The sequence below is a fragment of the Silene latifolia genome, chromosome 9 (genome assembly GCF_048544455.1).
Source record: "Silene latifolia isolate original U9 population chromosome 9, ASM4854445v1, whole genome shotgun sequence".
Classification (NCBI taxonomy): Eukaryota; Viridiplantae; Streptophyta; class Magnoliopsida; order Caryophyllales; family Caryophyllaceae; genus Silene; species Silene latifolia.
The window spans coordinates 187118747-187140717 of record NC_133534.1 but is presented as its reverse complement, the minus strand read 5'-3'; the positions used below and the strand labels follow the sequence as shown (position 1 = coordinate 187140717).

General features: G+C 38.8%; 1 long non-coding RNA gene and 1 other non-coding gene across 2 annotated transcripts; both read left to right on the top strand.

The window, feature by feature from the left end:
• Positions 1 to 19219: 19219 nt before the first annotated feature.
• On the top strand, positions 19220 to 20361 carry LOC141598402 (uncharacterized). The gene is made up of 2 exons (XR_012523487.1): positions 19220 to 19309; positions 19849 to 20361. It is a non-coding gene; the product is annotated as an uncharacterized LOC141598402 (long non-coding RNA).
• Positions 20362 to 20639: 278 nt separating this feature from the next.
• Positions 20640 to 20721, top strand: TRNAS-UGA (transfer RNA serine (anticodon UGA)). The gene has a single exon. It is a non-coding gene; the product is annotated as a tRNA-Ser (tRNA).
• The last annotated feature ends 1250 nt before the right edge of the window (positions 20722 to 21971 follow it).

Here is a 21971-nt window from a genome sequence, read left to right as displayed (position 1 = left end):
AATGATGCAGCCAATGTCTTTTACACGGTCAAGAGAAGGATTCTTCAGACACAATTAGCATTTTCAGTGAGAAAAACAGGAAAAACAAAGCCAATAGAAAGCAATGTCTTTGAAGTTAGATATCTTTAACATGTTCATCAAAGACACCAAATTCGACAAATTTCAGTGTCGTTTCCCTCAATTATACAAATAAATATCATGATTAAACTAATAGTAACAATGAACATCAAACTAACAAGTACAGTAACAAATCTCAAACACGAATCACAAACAACGATGATCACATTTCAAATCATCGCTCTTTGAATCACGCAAGCTGACACAGAAATGGCAACAGACTTAAAAGAGACCGAAACCAATACCTGAGCAGGATAACTAATGTATTTCAAAGCCTCAATCCCCATAGCCGGGACAATTGTATTCGTAAATTCCGCACTCCAATAACACCATCATGGTCATGGAGCACCTCCCTTACTTCCTCTACACCAAAGATTAATCGCTGCTCACTTGCTCAGACACCAGCAAAATTGCATTAAAACCATGTCACCTAAACTGCATAATACAAGCTTAAAGTACCAAATTCAGCTAAACTGTTTCCGTTTAAGAGAATCAGAGATAAACCAATGCTTACATATAAAGGACCAGATCAAACAGATTACATTTTTGCGCCAAATTTTATATAATAAGTTGACGTTTGTAAAGCTGTTGTTTTTTTTTTTTGCTAAAATGTAAGTTTTATATAAGAAATAGAAATACGCAATTCCAAGCAATTTACAAACAAACAACGTGAGCTTTCAATGGCTCAATAAACAAAGAACTCTTAGGCCTCAATCTTCCTAACTATCATTCTCAATACTTAGAATCCTAGCCTTGTCTTTTAACCTCATGTTAACGCTTGCAAAGATCTCTTTGGCAATCGGTTCAGTCGTTTAATGTGCGCTCCATCCCGCATTTGTTTCGTTGCATCCGAGATCATGTAGTAGCGACTACAAATAAGCGACCCATGGTACAGTTCTGCACTGAGTACACAGTACCCTCCCATGAATTGGATTAATCCTTAAGATTTTGCGGTTTGCCCACCGTTCGATTCTTTGCTAGGACCTTATTCTTTGTACTCGCGAGAAAAGAACAGGTGGTCATGAGTTTCAAGATCATTACCACACACAAGACACAGCCATCATCGTCACGTGTAGCCTATCCTCTTCGATTTAGCTCGCACATTCGAGCCTTATGCATGCATAACCAGGCAACAACAATTTTTTTGGGGATAGCCCAAGCACTCCATACGATTTTATGCCAAAGACATATAGGTCCTCTATTTCGCTCCATTCATACCCTCTACTAATGTTTGTACTCCTTATCATCCAGTCTCCATCTCCCATTCTGAAAACCCGCAAGAAACTTAGTTTTCATTTTGCAAATTTTCTTCCATGCAGTGAGAATCAACCCCAGGTTCATAAGTCTCCCGTCTAAAATACTCACTAAAGTCCGTTGTTGTTTGTTCGATTACCCACTAAAATTCGCACAATCAAGTAATCAACCAAATACTCACATGATAATTAATCACCTATTCCCACCACACTTTCCTCATATTACACAAAATCGAGCCTTCGATTCCACTACAATCACAATATTTTACAAACTAAAACTGAAACACAAATTAATCGAGCTCAATTTTGATCAAAATTATGAAATTACCTCGAAATTATTCGAAATCTTCTTCTGAAATTGCTGAAATCACGTTGTTGTATGTTATTTTGATGAAATTACCTTCAAATTAATCGAATAAAGTCTTCTGAAATTGCTGAAATCACGATATTATTGCTGTAGCTTGTTGATCGTCAAATCGCTGCAATTGGAATCACGATATTAATCGGTTCACAACCCTCACGGAATTCATCAATTGGAATGAACAATCGCTGCAATTGATGAATCGTTGATTAGTTTATGGAGTTTGGGTTTGGAATCTATGAACAATCGCTACAATCACATATTAATCGTTGATGAAGAAATTTTGTTTAGATGTTTAGAAAAGATGAACTGACAAATTAGAAAAAGATGAATTGACAGCCCACATTGAATTAGCCCGTTTAAGATCAGTCCACATTCAGTCCGCCCCAAGTTTAATGAATGAATTTGGTGAGACCGGCCGCCTCGCCATAATGAGGTGCCTCACCGGATCCGGCCTCTATATATATATATATATATATATAAATTTAGGATCCGGTGAGAACGAACACTCGGTGAGAACGGTGAGAACGTACTAACTAATTGAGTGTCCTTATTATATTATATTAAAAAAACATTTGCATAACTAAACAAACAAACAGGAATACTCTCCCACTTTCTCATCATCCCCATACACGACATACACCACAGGTCCCACTCCGGCAACGACCACCAACAACAACTCCGGCGGCCTCCACCGACAACTACTCTAGCAGCCGCCACTGAAACCCACCTTAGCAGCCTCCACCGTTCATTTTCACCGTAACCCCTCAATCTTTAACCACCCCTCATATTCCCCATCATCACTCATCACCTATCGTTGTCGCTAACGATGACTAGCAACACCCAGATAACATTGCCGGTGTTGGCGCAACTCTGACGGCCAGCCCTGAACACCGTCTATGTAAATGTATCTACACCAATTTTTGATGTATTTAATCACTATTTTAATGTATTTCATAAATACACAATATTACATACTAGGTACATTATAATTGGTTTGAGATACATTAATTTAGAAGCCATATACACTAATTTCGTAACTAATTTCGGGTACCACAAATTGCGTCGGCAACCAGAGCAAGCCTGGCGAATCAACTTCTATGAGCCTTCTCTGTACACGCGAAGCTATGGACCTCGACGCCGTAATCACAGTGCATGTGCAACTTACCATTGCCGGCATCAACCACAATCGCGCATCTCCGATATCTCAATTCTTGATAAGCACGCACAATCCAATTTTTAATCACACATTGCTGATTTATCAAACCTGGTCCCTTTGATGGTGATAGTCGAGTACACCTCAACAGACGACTCCGATGAGTTTACTAACAAACTCAGACGACGTGGATGACGACGACCATCCAAATTGACGCCGAATTAATCTAAGTGCTGGCTGAAGATGAGGTTGAAGACGAGGAGAAAGGAATAAGAAGAGGACAAGAGATGTCGGAGAAAGGGACGAAATAGCCGACGTGTTGGATGACGAGCTACTGCTTGAAATTAGGTGAAGGAGGAGATGATTATAGTGTTTATGTATGTGCGTGGCTGACATTAGTGGTACAATGGTGATTTAAATAAATGAATCAAATTGTTTTTTAATTAAAAGTAGTGGTGTTGTAAAACGAAGGAAGGAAGCAGGGGGTTGGTGGATTTAATAGATGGCTTAATTGAAAATATTATCAGCCGTTAATTTTACTCTAATCTAAGGGATGAGGGTTGTTCTCACCGTTCTCACCGAATGATGTTCTCACCGGATCTTAACTCTCTCTCTCTCTCTCTCTCTCTCTCTCTCTATATATATATATATATATATATATATATATATATATATATATATATATATATATATATATATATATATAGGTACAATTTTTTTTTTTACCAAATCTCGGATGCATTTTTTACCCGAATTCTATATACACTTTTTAATAGTGTAGATACACATTTTTTTTTTATCAAATATTTGATACACTTTTGACTATCGTAGGTACACTTTTTACCAGAATTCTATATACACTTTTTAATAATGTAGATACACTTTTTTTTTCTTTTTTTTTCTATCTTAGGTACATTTTTACGTAATTGTGTATACACTTTTTAAGAATGGAGATACACTTTTTACATGTATTCTATATACACTTTTTAAGAATATATGTACACTTTTTCCTTTCCAAGGTACACTTTTTATCTCTGCAATTCTAAGGACCTTACTACTTTTAACAATTGTCGTTACTCCTAACATTACATACATATAAAGTATAACCACTACTGATCAAAATGTTACGGACTGATTATAAATATTTTACCTAAATGATCTTATGGATCGTCATTCAACAATTCCAAACTAAACATTAGTCATTTAATCATTAAAATAATCGATTCTACCGAAAACAATAACTGAAAATCGCATGATAAAGAATCAAAAAATTCCGAAACAGGAGACTTAATATTTACAGATTTTCATAATCAATCAGCTATTGATCCCAGATTGTTGAAATAATAAGAACTCTCAACTACAATCCTGACCATACTACTTCTACCACTACTACATACATATACCATTAAACTAAAACAATACGATTAAAAATTAGTTTTAAGTGCTATATATTACAAAGGCCACTTTTATTAACCTTAAGTGATGGTTAATTAATTAATAAGTTTCACGATTAAAATACGACCAAACTACAGCACTTATAAAACTTCATCCTTCTTAGTTCTTAGGTGACTTGTCTTGGATGGAGATTCTGCTCTTTTGGTGATTTCTCATCAATCTTCTTTGGCTACACCGGGTTAATATTTGGCAACACTCTTCCATGTGCAATTGTCACTCCAGGAAGCTACCTCTCTCATCCCCAATCACCATTGTCGGCGATTGTGTTGCCAGACGCCTCTATTTCTGTTTTTCCGACATTGGATCCGGTGATTTTGACATTCATTTTCAAGGTTTACTTTCCGGCGATTTCAAAATTGGAGGAGGATGGAGTAGGTAGGGTGGTATGACGAAGCGGATTTCAAAATTGGAGGAAGGAGAATTGGGATTCTGGATTTAAGAATCCGAAATGTTGAGGCTTCGTGGTGTTTAATGGTGCCGCCGGAGTTAACGCCGGCGCCGGGGATGTTCGTCAGTGGTTTTTTGGCGGTTGTTAGTGATCGACGGCGGTGACGGCAGATGATGCGGAGATGAAATGTGATGGCATGGCAGGTACTTTTGTGGAAATTGCATTTAGGAGGAAATACGGGATGACGAGAGTTTTGTGGAATTGGATAATTAGACCGTTCTCACCGAGTGATCGTTCTCACCGGATCTTGACTCTCTCTCTCTATATATATATATATATATATATATATATATATATAGAGAGAGAGAGAGAATTAGGATCACATGAGTCCACCTTATCTTTTTGAGTCCGTGAGTCCAGTGAAACAATAACACTGGTTGTACTAAACAATATCACGGGTTATACTTATATAATATCACACCACCGAACATAATTCCGCCTTTCACCATCTTCAATGTCGACCACAAGATTTTTCTTTATCGACGACCCCCATGCCGACGAGATCGTTGGCGTTCGCTACCCATGTAGTGCACTTACCTATCCACGTCCTTAAATCTCTTCCCCCATCTCTCTCCCATCTTTCTTTTTAAACTTTAAAATCAAACAAACATCGATTCAACCACCATATGCCCATCCATGGTGGCCTGCATCAACTATGAAGACTCATCATCTTGCTGCTGCTCCACACCGAACTCAAAATATGGGGTCTTTGGTAGGGATTGTGTGTGGCGGATTTAGGGTGGGATGGTGAGTGTGTTAATAAAGGGTGTATGTAACACCCCCGCACACCAGGACGCCTTACCAAGGACCATCCCAGTGTATGACGGTGTCACCATCTCGGTTTCCCGAGGAAGTAGATCAAATTAGACAATAAAAGAACAATTATAAAATATTAATGTACCTCATACATTATGACTCAATACAAACTCTTTACACCAAAGATACAACTACAACACTCATGACACAGCATCTCTAGACTGGTAGCGTGATGACTCGATCCCTCCAATCCTAGCAGCCACAATCAACAGTACCTGCTAAGCCAACTGCTCACCATCCTCGAATGGATCACCGCAGGTTTTACAAACACAACACGGGGTCAGTATATGGCAAGCAATAAGGTAACTAGCTGATCATCCACACTCCTCGGTCTCCCAATCTCACATAATAACCGACTACACATCAAAGTGTGTAGCCCTGCCAGATTACCCATCGCAACAGGTAATCCACGCCGCCAGTGGGTGACCGCAGCCGATCCCACCAAGTCCAGCTCATCAACGAGCGACTAAAACAAATCCCTGTCCCTTAATGTGCACATCCCCTCCCGTGGCGGGTTCCACGGAGGGCGAACTAGGGTGTGAAGCCACTCCCGCAAGTGACTCCACCACAATCACAACACACAACATCACAGCTGTCACAACCTCTCCAAACCAACACTGTCACAACAACGCCCATACTTCGATGATCAGCAGTTATCAATAATCACGAAACAATCATGCCATACAATTTAACAGTAAACTGAGTAGGAAACTCTACCTCGTCGCAAAGCATGTAAGACATCCATACACAGCCAAGCACGACTCCAATAAGCATCCTAACAATGATAACCACCTCCTATTATACAACTATACTCAAAGAATCACCCAAAAGAACACAAGGCAGAGACTTACCTAACAATACGCCTTGACGGTGACATAGACGGCCACCACACACGTCATCCTTCCCTAGCGAATCCCGTCCTTCTCATGGTGGAGGTTTAGGCTATAAACATTAGAGTGTGAAGAGATGGGGGGAATAAGAGAGGGAGATAGGCTAGGGTTAGAGAAAGAGGAACTTTCGAGGAAAATGGGAAAATGAAATGAATCTCGCGAACTTGCATTTTATATTAACGTCTCGACAGTAGCCATACTCGGTCGAGTACTGGAGTACTCGGCCGAGTAGGCTCTACTCGGTCGAGTATAGGTGATACTCGGCCGAGTAGTCTCTGCTAGGTCGAGTATACAATCCTATAAAGTTCATGTTAAGAGCCTGATCCCTCACCCATTCATCCCTAAGATCTGTTTGGTCAACAAGGTCAGTCAACAGAGTCCCTAGATATCCTGGGTATTACAGTGTAGTCGTGTCGTGAGACTGGTTGGCGGGTGGTGGTGTGGTACTAAGTCAATGGTAGTGCTGACGGTGGTGAAGGTGTGGCGTTGGGTTATGGGTGGTTGTCGTCGACAGAGAGTTGTGCACTTTCAATATTCTCAGCCTTTCTTTTTACTGTTTATAATGCGTGTTTTTCGTGATATTGTTTAGTGTGAGTAGTGATATTGTTTCGTACATTCTGTGATATTGTTTCCGGACTCACAGGTTATATTAAAAAAAATCGTGATATTCTTGTATATAGCGTGTGATACATAAGTGGACTCACGGGACTCAAAAATATAGGTGGACTCACCGGATCTTTCCTATATATATATATATATATATATATATATATATATATATATATATATATATATATATATATATATATATATATATATAGACACACACACTAGAAGACTCGAGCTCGTGCCCGAGAACAAAAAATCAAAATGTACAACTCAAGACTAATGATGACTACGCTCAAAGGCCAGACGCTCTCGGTAGTCAGCGATCCTCACCTCCAGGATGGCTATGTCAGCATCTCTAACCTCAATCTCTCTCTCTCTAGCTCTCTCTCTCTCTCCAGACGGACCATCTCCTCCCGTGACCGCGCCAACTCTGCCTCCAGCCCGCACTCGCGCTGCAAGTCTAATGATAAATGGATAAAGCAAAATGAAAAAAGGGCTAAATGAAATATAGATTTCTATCAAATAGTGAAAGGTTCATACCTGTCCTCTAAGGCCACTAGAAAGAGCCTCCACGGCTGTCGCTCGCAGCAGGTTCGCCATCCGCCACAGCTCGACGTGTCTCGACGGCACTACAAATATTTCAAGCAAATTATATACATGTTCACAATCAAAGGAAGGAAAACAAGTCTAAAATGAGAGCTTACCCCCCCCCCCCCCCGACGACGTGCTGCCACTCATCGAGTCCATCCTCTGTCACCGCCCCAAGGAAGGACGGCATATCTGCAAGCACCGTCTTGCCAGCTGGCCCTGCGTACTGAAAAATCTCAAGGAAAGCTGGGGGCTGGATACCCGCCACGTTGATCTCCTGCTAAGTTTCAAGGGTCATCAGCTTTTACTATATCATATAAATGGAGAAATGCTTCAACAAATAGGGAAATGCCCACCATGATCGGCTAGTAAGCCATTTGTCTCTGCACAAACTCCGATTGCTCCTGGTCGGGAAGGAGCAGGGCATCGCCACTCGACCTAGCCAAGTCAGCCACTCTCTCCGCCTTACAAGACTCCCTAAACATCGTCCCCGGAGGGTCGATGAAAATCACAAAGGTGTCACAGAGACACTGTCGAGCCAAGTGCTCACCCAAGTACCAAACAGGCCCCATGGGTGTCGCACGGAGTAGCCTACTTGAGCTCCTTGGCCTGAGTACGTCAGCCATAAAGTCCGGTGCCCCAGTGTAATCCTCCAAGGGCCTCGGTGTCCACTAAATAAAGGTTAGTACAGGGGATATTATTTTCAAATTCAAGGAAATGGTAAAACATAAGTAGAAAATGAAGAAAGGTTACTCATGTTGACTGATCTATTGACCAAGTAGAAAATGAAGAAAGGTTACTCGATGCATTTCAAATTCTCATCTTAAGTAGTATTTTTACTTTCTCTTTTGCCCTTACACTCTTTCTTATATGTTCTTCTAATTGATTTATCAACACCTTCATTAATTCTTCTTCCAACTTCAATTTTCAAGTTCTTTAATCTCAGTTCCCGTTCATATATTCTCTACTCCTTTATTCTCATTCTCATATTTTTTACCATATTTTTATTTTCAAGTTCAGGTAATCCCTCTATCTCTTTTCTTAACTTCCTCTATTTGATTTAACCATTGTATGTTTAAGATATCAAGTTCCTAGAAAGAAGGAGAATAGAATAATCTTATGGGTTATTTCATAGGAATAATCCATCATATGGGTGACCTGCAAAAATTACTCTATCCTTCAAGTAATACAAATTTAATCCCTCCTATCCCCCCTTCCTTCCCAGAACAAACTTGCTTGTTTTTTTGACCTGCTATAACAGGTGAAAAATGACGTGGCCACTAATATTTTATAGGTATAATCCATCCTGTGGGTGACCTGCTTAAATTACTCCATCCTGTAATCCCTCCCATCAGCATCATGCATTTTTGACCACCCAATCACCGTCACGTTCGGAGGTTGAGGCGGCGGTGGCAGAAGAGAGTGCTTATGATGAGAATTGAGTTGAAAATGTTGGGAATGAGAATAGGAATAGGGAGAATATTGGGTCTCCGGAAAAGGTGGCTAAAGGATTGTTGTTGTTGTTGTTATTGTTGTCGTCGTCATCTTGGTTTGGTGGTGGCGATGTGGTGGTTGTTGTGGTGGGGTCTTTAAAGGCCGGTAGTTTTTGGAGAGGTGATCAAAGAGGGTGATACTTCTTATTTATCAAACCCTACTCGAACTTAATACCCGCCCTGTTAGGGACCCGTTGACTGATCTATTGACCAAGGGAGAACCTTAGATAGGGAGACAGGAGAGATTAGTTGACCAATATAACTCGATACTCGACCTAGCAAAGGCCACTCGGCCGAGTAGTTGAGGTACTCGAACGAGTGGGGCGTACTCGGCCGAGTATGTTTATACTCAACCGAGTACCTCGTCGGTCAGCGCGTTATTATAAAGCGTGAAGTCTTAAACACAATTCATTTTCGACGGTTCCTTTTCTCATTCCTAAACCTAATTTCTCTCTCTCCCAATCCTCTCATCTCACTCTACACTTTTTGGGTGGCTTTGAACACTATTCCGGGAAGGGAGACGGTCTACGCATGAAGTCATCGAGTCGGGTTGTCGCCGTCGTCGGCATCGGTCTGCGTCTCAAGGTGAGTTTGTGATTAGTTGTGTAACACCCCCATACTCCAAGTGCCTTACCAGGACCACTCAGGTATAAGGATACTACCATCTCGGTTGCCCGAGGTACTGAATATCATAAGACAATAAAGAAACGTACTTTTAAAGTAACCCCCATACTCCAAGTGCCTTACCAGGACCACTCAGGTATAAGGATACTACCATCTCGGTTGCCCGAGGTACTGAATATCATAAGACAATAAAGAAACGTACTTTTAAAGTAATTATAGATTAAGTGATTACATGTTCAAACCAAAACTAATAAAAGGAATTACAAGGTTCTCATACGGTCTACAGCTAAAACTATCAAAGCTACTAGACTTCGTCGACACGACGGAAGACTTCTAACTGCCACGTGATGACTCATCCCGGCTATCCCATACGCGTCATATCACACTCGCTCAATAACGCTCACCACCCCCGAATGGATCACCACAATTTTTAAAACATTTAAACGGGGTCAATACTAATCACACAATTCAATACATATATCAACAATAAGATAAACAGACAGTGAATTTGTCAATCCACACACACACACACACACACCACCAACTCCCATCGTCTCAATCGACCCACCGGACCCGCCACGCTGTGGGGACCGCAGCTGCGTTCCCACCTAAGCCCCGCTCATCGTACGAGCGATAACCCCGTCCATTAATGTGCACATCCCCTTTCGTGGCGGGTTCCACTAAGGGCGAAACTAGGGCGTGAGATCACTCCCGCAAGTGACCCCACTCAGCCGAGAACGCATCTCGAGAACCATCAACAACTCAACCACAATCACAAACACAATTACAATCAACAAATCAATTAACTAACTACAAAGACATCACCAATATCCCATTATGGGACTAATACGAGTAGGAAATCCTACCCGGATAGCACAACACGCACGGTATCTACAAATGTCTCAAAACGCCTCTTCTATGAACTCTCCTCCTACCATACAACACATAGATACTACTATTCAATTACTATTCATAAAAACCCCCAATTCCTAAATTGGGGTTTCACTAATCTTAACAAAACATTATATAAATTACATTAAAAGCTTACCCTCGACGCAAGGAATCCAACGACACAAACTACGATGCAAACCGACCGTCGAACTCCGGAATTGTCAAGAACGCGATTAGGAAGAAGACAAGTTGCTTTATCTCTTAAACAGGTTTTAGGTTTTGTAAAAAAAGTGATTTAGAACAAAGACGAATTGGTTTAAATACCTTAATCGCGTAATTAACAAAACCCGAGAAAACTCCCCCGTAAAACCGGACACTCGATCGAGTACCCAAGGTACTCGATCGAGTACCCCCCTACTCGATCGAGTACCCCAGCTACTCGATCGAGTACCCAACAGGTCAGAAACTATTTTATTTCGCAACTTGCCCTTACTCGACAGAGTAAGGGCTACTCGATAGAGTACCCCAAGACTTATAAATACGGAGTATCACAGTCTTCCCTCCTTAAAAGGAACTTCGTCCCCGAAGTTCAACCCATACATAAAAACAACCATACTGACTCGACCAAGACACAACAACTTAGCTAAGGACTCGAGAACTCGACCGAACATAGAACATGAACTCTTAACCCCCATTCTACCAGCTATGTTTACTTCCACAACATGACTCACTATATCGTATCTACCACATATATATCTTTCACGACACCAACTCCATACATAACCAACTACCATCCTCTAATGCTGCTAGCTCCATAATATCATCAACTATCAAATCCAATACCAAGACACTCATAGACATCAAACGGAATGTTACATTCCACCACCCTTAAAAGGAACTTCGTCCTCGAAGTTTACTCACACTCATAACATCATCCTCCAACTGTTAACATTATATAAAATATTCCCCCACTCTGAAGCATCACACTACTACGAGCACGGCCATGGCCCTTTTATAAGTATTGTCCACAAAACAAATCCCTCCTTTACGCTACGCTAACACTCTACTTCCAATTATATTACCGCATGCACCACCATGAAACTCTCTTTTATTGCATCCTACTCCTCTTAAGACGAATGTTACGTCCTCGTAACTCGCTAATACTAAACCCTTAGCTATATTATCTCATTATCCTCATCACCACCCCATGTCAAAGATAACCGCCTATAACCTCATTTCCATAATCACTCCTATTTCTCAAGGCTCTCTTACTTCAACAGTTCTCATACTTCAAATCAATCCGCACACCCCTAACCTATACCATAAGGCTCGTAGCAAAATCACCATACTAACTCTCCATTATCACCGCAAACCAAAGATACCTCGCTATGTAAAGCACTTATCTTCCGAAGCATAACTCACGATCCGCACTCGTTACGTACACGCACACTAGATCCTCAAGTTCTTTCTTTCATTACCGCAAAATTCATACATAACTTAACATGACACTAATTTCCCCAACACCCCACACTCACTTTGTCTCAACAAAAGATTATGAACTACCTGCGCTTTCACTCATTACAACACATGATCCACGAATCATTTCCCATTACCATGTCTACCGATGTCCTCATCTCAAAACAAGATCAACATTACCGTAACAACCTCTCACAACCGCGTCCCATCAACAGATTATCACTATCCCATGACAACAACGAAACATATACAACTCTATTTCACATCATACTCTACCTCATTCCCAACTTAACCTAGTAACGAAAACATAAATAAGCAAGACAACTGTCTATCAAAGACAAATCGAAACTCGTAGAGAGCAACATCAAACAAAACAACAATCTATGTATAACCGGTATGTACTTTCGAAACTCGAATCATAATCATCCCGCCTACTCCACCACAACCGGTGACGGCATCACAACACCGCCACCAACAACCACACCGTAGTGCGAAAATACCCGCATCACAACACTAAATATCGAGCCCGGATCACCACCCGAGGCACCACAACCACATCGATAGACATCACAACTACATACGATTCCATAAATACGCGCTCGGAAATAACCTTTCGGACAAGGAAACTTACTCCAATCCACTTTACTCTATCACAACGCAACATATTATATGAAATAACAGATAAGCATCTCATGAACATCATCTCTACCATTTCACGGAATACACGTGTGTTATTAATACACATAAAATTATAACTAGCCATGTCAAATTAATCAAATTATTACCTTTTTGGATATCATTCAATTAAACTACCGTGTCCAACATATATATATTACAGAACATTCATAAAATAGCTTTATAATTATCACACCATACCACTTCTTGTGAGGTCCGAACCTCACACAAACATTTACACATATCATAGACCCGTAATCACAACCAACTAGTCAATCCCGACCACGTAAGTTACCACTCAACAAAGGTTACCTGTTGTCCGAGCTTAACTCGCATGCCCCTCATCACATTCTTCCATTCGCATCACCAAGACCTTCGCCATACATAACCATACAACTAACACTCATTATGAGAAACCACCTCCTAAGACTATGTCTTATACTTCCCGACAACCATACTTTTATCAATTCGGTCTTTACAAAAATCACCTCTTTAGAATTGCCACTTTTCTAATATACACTTTTCCTTAACCACTAGTCAAAGACCATAACACTACCACTGTCCGGACATCAAACCTCTTCACTCATCTCTAAATATCATGATTTCTTTTCTATCTTTGGTTAACATCCCAAACAACGAACATCGAATCCATGAACAAAATTATCTCAACATTCTTCCCAATATTTTCCTTAATTGAATCATCATCCATTTCTCCACCAAAATCTCATATCATGCAGATATTCTTCTAACTTCTTACTTTCCTTAATTCCTCGAAACTCATTATCAATCATGTTGTCCTGAAACTCCTATATAACCTTCAGCTAACATCTTCGTGATACTATCACACATTTCGATGATTCCTTACCTTTACATCACATAACTCCGGTGAACATTTTCCTCAGCTTACTTTTATCCTTCTTTTCTCTTTACACTCAATAATACCAATTTAATAGCTCAACTCCTTATTACTTCTATCTAACCCTTTTGTGCACCAATTACCTTCTCATCGCTCCAAAACTCAAATCCCATTATTTTATATCGATATCATCTCCCTCTTTCTTACCACAAATATTCTCTTATTATGTCATCCATCACCCTTGCCACTAATACATCCATAGAATCAACATTTACTGTTCAACAATTGCATCTCCTTCTTACATCTCTAGAAATCAAAATTCCTTTCATACCGCCAATTACCCAAGGAACTCACACAGTAGTTTCATCTTTTAATAAACCAAACCTCCCAAACTCACTCATTGTCTATAAATACACCTCGCGACATGTCTCCACAAAGTTCACTATATATTACTCTTCTCAACCCCTTTAAACGAACTTTCACTACCTAAATCCATAACCCACACGACTCCTAACCATTTCCCTCCTTAACTCTTTACACATCTCAAGTCGCCACTATCCACATTCTTACTTTCAATCTTTTCATTCTCACGTTCATTATACTCACATCATCCCTTGTCTATATTCACTTATTTCTACATTACTCAACACACAATCATATCACTCATCCCGTCTCGCAAAACGTGCGCCTTGCCTCAATAAACTATACCAATCTTCCTTTTCCTTTTTCCACCATCTATCATAATCACTCATAATTCATGTCCTCCCCACCGAACTCATACTCATCATAGTGCCACTCCTTACATCATAAGATTGGGTAACTTACGCTTCAGGACCAACACATACGTAAAACAATGCATAAAGAAATAATACAACACCTTTGAATTAAACATAATATGCAACGAATGTCAAAAGCCAAACATATGACCCGAAATACGATATGACCTGCCGCACAGACCCCACTCGATCGAGTACCCGAACCTACTCGATCGAGTTGAGGCTACTCGATCGAGTGCCCAACATGCTCGATCGAGTGCCCCGACTCAGAACCCAAATAGACCTTCGATCTCGACTTACTCGACCGAGTAGCCCGGCTACTCGATCGAGTGACCCCACACTCGATCGAGTGCCTAGGTACTCGATCGAGTGCCCGTAAACACGATTCTCGGTCAAAATAACGACAAGTACCCACTCGATCGAATCAAACCCACTCGATCGAGTCATGCGACTTTCGTGAATACTACCCGCATGTTATCTCACATACCCCAACGTACTATGCATTCGTTATTATTTCAACATTATGATTACAACTACGCATTCAAATCTGCGCGACTCCTCATACAATCAACAAAATAATCTACTTCGTGTTATTAAGTGCCACGTTATAAACAGCCATCATGCTTTTCATCCAATTCGTTATACAAAACACATATCATTGAACCTCTATTCTTCATGTTACTACTTACCAAAAGTCAAACATTACCACCTATCATGCTCATATAACATTCAACTTTCAATCATGTATTACTCGCATGTTTTAAATTTTCATAACTTTTCATAACACAAACCACACCCATACACTACAAATCCTATTTCCATGTTGCTAATACAACAACATTACAAATCCACTTCATCACACATCATCATATACGAACTACTTTCTTTTTCTACCATATCATTCATCATTCTCATATACTTTTTCAACGATTCCAACCAACATGTCAACCAACTATCATGCAACATACTTTCAACAAACCATATACAACACAATTAACATACACGTCACACATATACCCACGGACTCCACGTTCCCATACCATGTGACTGGCTTAAGTATCATGGGGCCAAGATTTTGAAGTGAGGGCGCCTACTCACCCAAAACCTAGCATCAGCCGGGGCTCCCATTACACATACACCAGGTTCATTTTATTAGACTCCCTATGTTCATTATGTTCATTTGTTACAGGTTCCAAGATCGTCGCTCTGATACCATTTGTAACACCCCCATACTCCAAGTGCCTTACCAGGACCACTCAGGTATAAGGATACTACCATCTCGGTTGCCCGAGGTACTGAATATCATAAGACAATAAAGAAACGTACTTTTAAAGTAATTATAGATTAAGTGATTACATGTTCAAACCAAAACTAATAAAAGGAATTACAAGGTTCTCATACGGTCTACAAAAAAACTATCAAAGCTACTAGACTTCGTCGACACAAATGAAGACTTCTAACAGCCACGTGATGACTCATCCCGGCTATCCCATACGCGTCATATCACACACTGCTCAATAATCGCTCACCACCCCGAATGGATCACCACGATTTTTTAAAACATTTAAACGGGTCGAAGACTAATCACACAATTCAATACATATATCAACAATAAGATAAACAGACAAATTTGAATCACACACACACACACACACACACCACCAACTCCCATCGTCTCAATACGACCGTCCACTGGACCACCGCCATGGGGGACCGCAGCCGTTCCCACCTAAGCCCCGCTCATCGTACGAGCGATAACCCTGTCCATTAATGTGCACATCCCCTTTCGTGGCGGGTTCCACTAAGGGCGAAACTAGGGCGTGAGATCACTCCCGCAAGTGACCCCACTCAGCCGAGAACGCATCTCGAGAACCATCAACAACTCAACCACAATCACAAACACAATTACAATCAACAAATCAATTAACTAACTACAGCACATCACCAATATCCCATTATGGGACTAATACTGAGTAGGAAATCCTACCTGGATAGCACAACACGCAGACGGTATCTACTACACTGTCTCAAAACGCCTCTTCTATGAACTCTCCTCCTACCATACAACACATAGATACTACTATTCAATTACTATTCATAAAAACCCCCAATTCCTAAATTGGGGTTTCACTAATCTTAACAAAACATTATATAAATTACATTAAAAGCTTACCCTCGACGCAAGGAATCCAACGACACAAACTACGATGCAAACCGACCGTCTGAACTCCGGGAATTGTCAAGAACGCGATTAGGAAGAAGACAAGTTGCTTTATCTCTTAAACAGGTTTTAGGTTTTGTAAAAAAAGTGATTTAGAACAAAGACGAATTGGTTTAAATACCTTAATCGCGTAATTAACAAAACCCGAGAAAACTCCCCCGTAAAACCGGACACTCGATCGAGTACCCAAGGTACTCGATCGAGTACCCCCCCTACTCGATCGAGTACCCCAGCTACTCGATCGAGTACCCAACAGGTCAGAAACTATTTTATTTCGCAACTTGCCCTTACTCGACAGAGTAAGGGCTACTCGATAGAGTACCCCAAGACTTATAAATACGGAGTATCACAAGTTGACATCGTTCAGTAGATCTTGAATAGTTTAGTGATAGGATATGGTTGCTACTTGTAGGATTCGATGTGGAGTCTTGCTTGGCTTCGTATGGTGGACGCGCTCTCATGGAATAGCGAAAAGGTAGGGTTTTCCCGACTCAGTTGCCTGATTAATTGAATATAAAAGGATGATGGTTGATTTATTGGCATGATTAATATGATTATTGTGATTGTAATATATTGAATGATTTGGCTTGATTGTTTGGTTGTTTTTTGTTCTCGAGGTGCGCCCTTGGCTGAGTGGAGTCATCATCGGGAATGGTTTCACGCCCTTGATTCGCCCCTTGTGGTCCATCACAAGGGGATGTGCACATTAATGGGCATGGGTTATGCGCTCGTTGCGATGAGCGGGGCTTAGGTGGGCATGGCTGCGGCCCCCCACTAGCGGTGAGGATTACCTGTTGCGATGGGTAATCTTGCAGAACTACACATTCCGGTGTGTAGTTAGTTATTGATTGTTAGTGGAGTTGGAGATTGTTATTGCAATTGAATCAGCTGCATTGTTTGTATTGTGTATTCTTATCTTGGTTAAACAGTTGACTGACCCCATTTTATGTTTTTAAAACTGTGGTAATCCATTTGGGGTGGTTGATATGTTGCTTGCAGGACAGGAAGGGGAACCGAGTCATCATGTTGTCTAGCTTGTTGCCGCTGTCACTTATGCTTAGTAGTTCCTTTGGTTGTTTCAGAGTTGTAATCAGTCGTCGTATTTGTATAACCTATAAGAGACATTTAATAAAACGTTATGCTATTGTTTATTTGATATACTTACCTCGGGCAACCAAGATGGTAACGCCCTTACTTACTGGGGAAGGTCTAGTTAAGGCTTCTTGGTAAGTGGGAGTGTTACACATTAAATATCTTCCAAATTTGGTATTAATTTTTGGAATTAAGAACTATCGAATTACACATTCACTAATGTAATTAATGCATATATTAAGTACTCCCTCCCATCCAAACTAAAGGTAACACTTGCTTTTTGACATTGTTCATGATCGTAGGGAATCTTTGATATTATTCTTAATTTATAAGACAAAATATACTCATGTGAGATTTTGTTTAATTTATCGTCATGAATGCTATAAGAATATCAAAATTTTTATAATATTTAATAGGGTTATTTAACATGAATATTCCGAACTAATGGTCACCTTCTCAAAATACTCCCAACGTTAAATTTACTCATAGTAAATCATACTATTGACATTCTCGTCTTGTATTATACTCGGGTAATTTATCCTGCAAAATCAGGTTAAATAACCAAGTGTTTCCCCTTACAACCAGTAAATCACCCACCCAACCACCATCACCCCATCATTCTCCATTTACCTGCCATACTCATCACCTACCTTGCATTTACACCATTGTTGACCACAATTCACCACTGCGGCCTCTCAGATTGGAACCGGACTAGCTATACCATGTTCACGATAGTTCACCTGGTGGTTCTTCGATTGGAACCGGAACAACAAGAAAGTCATTAGGATGGTTCTGAAATGGGCTTAGGTGGTCCGTAAGTTGGGCGTAGGTAGTTATGGGTGGATGGTGGTGTATGTGGCTTTCTTAATGTGGTGACGATAAGGGTATGGTGGTTAATGGGTGGGTTTGTATGGATTATGAGAGAAGGTGACTTGCTAAATAGGTAGCCGGTTACCGAGCGCAGTATGAGAAGAAGGGGTTAATAATATGTTTTATTGTGAGTTAAATTAAAGTTTGGGTTATTTTGAGAAGGTCACCTATAGTTTGGAGTATTTCTGTTAATAACCTTATTTAATAATGTGTAACTAACGATATTCACGTTGCAAAACGTGCCTCGGAAAGTGTGATAAAATAACTGTTACCTTTAGTTTGGATGAGAGAGAGTATTTGTTTTCTCTTTTAGTTTCTTAAATACAGTCCTAAGAGTTGTATTAGCTAGGGCCGCTACGACAAATACGATTCATGTCGACTGATCAAGTTAGCAATCGAGGAGAGCCAAGTGTAGTCCTAAGAATAAATATGAAGGTCCACACTTGTTTTTCATTAAATTATCATTCACTTCTTTGTCTACCCACCTACATATGTACCACGTATAAATTAAACCATGAACAATTATAATAGTTACTAAATCTATCCGCTATTTAGAAACAAAGTATTTGTATATCAATAGTAGGTTAGTAACCATGATAAATCTCCTCTATGCGCTCATCTTTTTCAGCCTTGTTGCGCAAGGTATGTTCTAATATTCTAATTTGGAACTTATTTATAACGGGTATACAAGAGTTGTTAATCCGATTGTATATATTTAAATTTAAAATATCGAAAAGTTGTCACATTTCCTTTACGTGTTTTGAATTGGTTGTAGTATATCATGTTATCTAACACCCAAGTCAAATCATTTTCGTACCGGCCTTCATCTATTTGTTATGTTGTACGGAGTAATATTTTTATTATGTTCTAAGTATAAATAAATGGTCTGAGAAATTAACTTATCAGCAGCCTATCAGACAATTAATGAATTGTCATTTTTTACCTCGATAAATGATGGCATTTTTATGCTCTAATAAATTGCATTCAACATGTAAATGTGCATACATTTTTCTTGTCGAGATCTAATACATGCATACAAGAATAAGTGTATAACCTATATTTATTTCTTTTTTTGTTTTTTTTGCTTAACTAGTAAAAATATGAAGGCAAATCTTGTAGATTGAATTCAATAAGAAAAAAGTGAAGTCCCTAACAATACAATTTTTGTAATTATTTCTTAGGTACGGGAAGAATGTTCATTGAAGGATATGAGCATCGACCAAAGCAAGATGAATAGCTACGTGAAGAAGAAGCCGGTTTGGAATGTGACAATTACCAATAATTGTTATTGCTCTCAAATGAATGTGAGAATTGGTTGTGACGGGTTTCGAACCATAAAACAAGTAGATCCGGAAAGTGTGATGATATCGGGTGGTAAATGTCTTGTAAATGGTGGGCAGCCAATATACCCCTACACTTCTATAGGGTTCACCTATGCTTGGAGTATACCGTCTCAATTCAAGCTTCTGTCCTCTCAAATAGCTTGCTCTTAGAGGATCGGGATTCGGGAGATGTTTTAAGTATAGTCTTATAGTAATATAGTACTCCGTATAATATAATGCTTAAATAATGAAACTGTGTGGCCGTGTGGGTACGGTGTCGCCGTGACGGTATTACTCCTGAAGTACTTGTTTATGAGCTACAGTACTATTTATATCAAAGGCTCAAAAATACTGACTGAGTCTTCTTGTTCACATTCTAATCAAATGCGCAAGTATAACGTAACTAAAGAAGCCACACACGAGCTCGATGGTTAAGTCTACGGTATACTATACATACCCCTCCTATTCAACTACGTAGTTGTTTACATTTGTATTATTCTGTAAGAAATATTTTAACAAAACGAACGTAAATAACCAGTTGAACGTAGTAGTTTACTTCATTGTCAGGTTGTTTGATTTGTAATGATGGTAGTTGAGGAACACTTTAATATAAAGATTTATATAGGTAACTTGTTTTCAACATCAATAAGGTCGATATGTCCGAGTGGTTAAGGAGACAGACTTGAAATCTGTTGGGCTTCGCCCGCGCAGGTTCGAACCCTGCTGTCGACGTTTTCTTTCTTTTTTCCCCTGAACAGCGCAAACGCCTTTACAATTTGACAGAATTATTGACTTATAAAGTTTAACTAGGTTTGTGACCCGTAAAATTCACGGGTTTATCTATTTTAGTTTTGATATTTTATCGTATTGTTAATATTTGTTCGAGCAATTAGTTGTTGATCCATTTAAAAATATATAGTTTTGAAATACATAGAAATTAGTTAGTTAATATCTTCCTAGTTTAGATCCCGCGCAATAAATGCGCAGTATTTTAAGAGTTTTTATTTTTGTATTACTTAATCATGCTAAATTAACACTCCATTAATTTTTCATATTTTACGGCATTATATTTTGATATGAGAAAAAAAGAATTAAACTGTAACCGGGAAAACTAAGTAAAATTGAACTGTGAAATAATAGTGGTATCTCGTTAATTTTTTATTTTTCTCGTTATTGTATTTTGATTCGAAAAAAATAAAATAAAATAAGAAAACTAAAAATTAATTCAAGAGAATTGAGTAATGTGCTGAAATGTATTTTTTTTTAAAGTGTTTTTTATACCACAAAGCTAGTGATTCCAATTTATAAATTCTCTCAATTTTTTTTGTTATAAAAATAATCAAAACGATTTATATTTTTGTTTATACATAGCGTGAATAGTATGAGTCAAGTAATTCACAAATAATAGCATTAATAAAAGATTTAATAGTTTAAAATTTTATATTATTTATACTTTAAATAAAATATTATAGTTTAGTGTTTAGTGAAAATTATATAATTTGAAGAAAAAATTAACTTTAATGAAAATAATTATATAATGAAATTATATTTTTTAATTATTAATTACATTTATTAGTAAATACAATTAAATTATCAATAACTTCCTTATTTAAAAAGATGCTTTTTCGAGGGAAAATTTGTGAGTTCACCTATTCATTTAGTAAATAGGGGATGAGAGGATTTATAATTTTCAAATTTGCACCTCATTAATATTTATGAGTTCACTACATTGTATTTTGATATGAAACAAAAAAATTGAAAACGAAAAACTAATAAAAAAAATTTATTTAAGTTGTGATTTTTTTTAATGCATTTATTTTTTGTCATGAAGCTAATAGTAAGAATGTGTCATGTTATATATTCTCTATAGTAATAATTATTTCATTACTGAAAAATTTAGAAACTTATAGTTTATAATTTAATATCAATTTTATTTTATTTTAATGAAAAAAATCATAATTATGAATTTATTTAAAAAATTA